The sequence below is a fragment of the Sinocyclocheilus rhinocerous genome, unplaced genomic scaffold (assembly GCF_001515625.1).
Source record: "Sinocyclocheilus rhinocerous isolate Xijiao unplaced genomic scaffold, SAMN03320098_v1.1 scaffold555, whole genome shotgun sequence".
Taxonomy (NCBI): Eukaryota; Metazoa; Chordata; class Actinopteri; order Cypriniformes; family Cyprinidae; genus Sinocyclocheilus; species Sinocyclocheilus rhinocerous.
The window spans coordinates 656,665-660,441 of record NW_015629527.1 but is presented as its reverse complement, the minus strand read 5'-3'; the positions used below and the strand labels follow the sequence as shown (position 1 = coordinate 660,441).

Here is a 3,777-nt window from a genome sequence, read left to right as displayed (position 1 = left end):
AGAATATGCCAAGATCTCACTCCGAAACCCAGAAATTAAACATTAGGTTTTACTTTAAAAATGGCCAAAAAATACAAAATAAAAAAGTGATGGTCCTAAAATTGGTTTCTTTTTAATGACAAGAATCTTCACGAAAATATCACAATGCAAAAAAGTTTTAATGGTGCTAAAATGGGTTACAGTTTTTAATGCAACGTCATTTCTTTCTTTTGATTTTGAGTGAAAAACAACATGTGCTTGAGATTCACCTGTGTAGTATTGAAATATAAGAGACTGTCCTGATGAACAGCATGTGCGCTGAACTATGATTCATTTCAGCAGAATTGACCTGAGGAGAGGTTAAATGAGACGAGGCTATAAATACAACATGGAGAACAAGAAAAGAGTCTGAACAAGCTCTAAAACAAACCGCAAACCTGTTCCTTTAATTAACCAGCACGCCGCAAACAGTGATGCTTTTCCTCAGTATTTTCATTTTTCTTCTCGCTTTCCAGTACAAATATCTAAATATTCTTAAATCAAGATTAATTTACTGGAGATGCAAATTGACATGAGATAAGAAGTCGTTTTTTAACTTTAGTGAGGTTTATGCTTAAAACAAGAACAAATATCTGTCAAAGAGGTAAGAAAAATTAATTTTCAAAAAATAAAATAAAATCCCTTTTTGCAGTGAAACAGTATTTTAAAGTATTTTATTAATATTATTAATATTTAAGTATTTTATTAATATTAACTTAAACGAACCGCTCACTCAAAAATGAAACTTCTACCAATAAATAAATAAATAAATGTCTACTTTTACGGTATTTTTGTCTTTATTATAGACATGGTATAAGTCAGGGTTATTATAGTTAACGAACTAAAACAAAACCAAAAATTTTGGTACCTGAAATAAAATTACTGTAAAACATTAAAAAAAAACTCAAAATGTAACTCAAATAAGACATGAAATAAAATAACTACAATTAATAATTTAAAGCCATATTTTATTAAAAAAGTCAATAATTAAGATGTATTATTTATGGGAAAAAATATTTCTAAATTTTTTTTTTTGTTTAACTTGACATATTAAAATAAACTAAAACTGAAAAATAATAAACAAAAATGTTTTGTGCTCCAGGGTCACATATAGCCTACCAACATTAATTACGAATTGCAATATTCTTAGTGCGATTTTTGAATCTCAATTAAGCGCGCACGAGTTGTAATAACAGTGAGGGTCTCAGAGCATTATTAAAAGGCTCGGGCATTATTAATCACTCACTTCACTGTGCTATATTCTGCATGAGATTGCATACACCGGAAAATTCAAATGTTATGAAAACTGTTTCAGGTGGGCTATGTTCATTCATTTCTATTGTCTGTTTGAACTCGCCGCTGTTTTCGTTCCTTCACATGCATTTGGCTACCAATAAGGAACCGGTCTGTAAAAAGTGTTTCACATGTACGCGGTGTTAATTGCAACACTACAAGATTTAAACATTTCTACATAAATTGGTATAATAAAAATTTATACCATAAATTGGTATAATAAAAAAAAAAACATATTTCTACATAAATTGGCTAAATTGGTCATCTCGGTTTTTAGTGTTTATTTAAAATGAAACACATCTGTTTAATATTTTTACCTATTTCAAAATTATTTTAATCTCCAAACTGTTTTAGACAGTTCTGCTTCACTTCTTATGCTTTGCTAAAACGTGTTGTGCTCCGCTCTCTACACACACACGGAAGATCATGAATGCATTTTCTATATATTACAGATTACAGTTCACCGGAGCGAGCGTGTTTCGAGTTTTTATGGACATGTTTCATATTTTAAAGTCTGTAAACAAAGAAATTAAAACTTAAACATTAGTAGTGAAATTTTACAGTTATACATACTATATTATACAATTATACAGTACTGTAAAATAAAATGGTTATTTTTCTTAAATTCTTAATTTCTGTCATATTAAACTTTTAATTAAGATTAAGCTTCAAGTAATTGTTTTTTGATCTCAAATATTTTGGTGGGTTGTGAAATAGATTATACTTGTCTAGGTGGGTCGTGGAATGGAAAAGTTTGGGCACCCCTGCCATATAATTGCATTTTTTACTATTTGAGGTGCTATATGTGTGGTTTTAACTTTGGTTATCATGATTTAAATGTATGATACTATGGAAGATCAATTATTAATTAAAAGAAGAAAAAAAAAACTAAAACAGTCAGAATAATTAAAATTCACCATATAAAAATGAGGTTGTTACAATATTTTAAAATATAAAAAAAAAAATTCATTATTTCTTAAAAAACATGTTAAGGCATAAAGGTTTTAGATCATTCAGAAGAAAAAAATCATAACAAAACGTAAATTATTAATTTAATTCCTAAACACTTTATAGGCTAAAAAAACCGCCAAAGTCAGTTTTAACATCTAATGCATTACATACATTTTTATAAAAAATTATAAAAAAAACAATTTCTCTATACATACAGTATATATACATATACATAACATATTTGACATCTAAAGAGTTATGCAATATAAACATTTACAATTTAAACTATTTGAATTTAAAAACTATAATTTTAAAATTAATAATTTAATTAAAATATGAATTATGAATCATTCAGCAAAAACATAAATAAAAAAATCATCTTAAAATATTGTTTAATTCTCTTCATAGGGTAAAAAAACGTAAAAATTTACTTTATATTTATTAGCCAAAAGTCAGTTTTAATATGTAAAGGGGATTAAAAAACTACATATATTTAAAAATTAATAATAAAAATAGTATACTATTACATAAAATATGAACAATATAATATAAAAATACAACATAAAAATATAATAAAAATGATAGATAGATAGATAGATAGATACACAGACAGATAGACAGGTAGATAGATAGATAGATAGATAGATAGATAGATAGACAGACAGAAAGACAATATTTCGGATCAAATAAATGCTGGCTTGGTCAGCAGAAGAATAAAAATTTCATTATTCCTAATTTTTGACCAGTAATGTAGTAAAACAAATAAAATTATATATAATTATATGTACCATGCCATACCACCAAGGTTATTTTCGTCAACAAAAACTAAAACTAAGACTAAGACGAAAACGATTGATGAAAAAACAATTTCGTAAACTGAAATAAAATAAAAATGTCAAAATAAATGAAAAACTATAACGAAACGAAACTAACAACAGTTATTGAAAAACTAACTGAAATAAAACTATTATCAAAAATAAATAATCATGGTTATGGTTAAATAAGACCATCATAACCAAATTAGACTACAATAATCATGGTTATGGTTAAATAAGACCATCATAACCTAGATAGACTACATTTATTTTCATATGAAATATCTCAACACACATCATTAGATATGACATTAAGCGCAACTTGTGTAGATTTATTTAGTAAAAAGGCTTGACTGCTTCATTTTGGTGTATATTTGTATACTTTTACCATCCAATCAATCTCAGCATAATTTTGTGTCGCTATAGACGTTTGCCTCAGTAAGATTAAATTATGCCTACGTCTTTCTTTGGCCTGTGTTCTGGAAGTGATCCTTTAATTCTGCTAAACTTTAGTTAAAACTGAAACTAAACTATATAAAAACTAGTGCTGTTAAACGATTAATCGTGATTAATCGAATCCAAAATAATCCAAAATCAATGGAAAGCTCATTTATTCAGCTTTCAGATGTATAAATCTAAATTTCCAAAAATTTACCCTTACGACTGGTTTTGTGCTCCAGGGTCACATATTTTTCTTAAA

The 3,777-nt window shown here is 27.0% G+C and overlaps 1 pseudogene; it reads right to left on the bottom strand.

Annotated features, from left to right (window-relative positions):
• LOC107739186 (polyphosphoinositide phosphatase-like) overlaps positions 1 to 3,777 on the bottom strand; it is a 109,783-nt pseudogene that overhangs the window by 32,211 nt on the left and 73,795 nt on the right.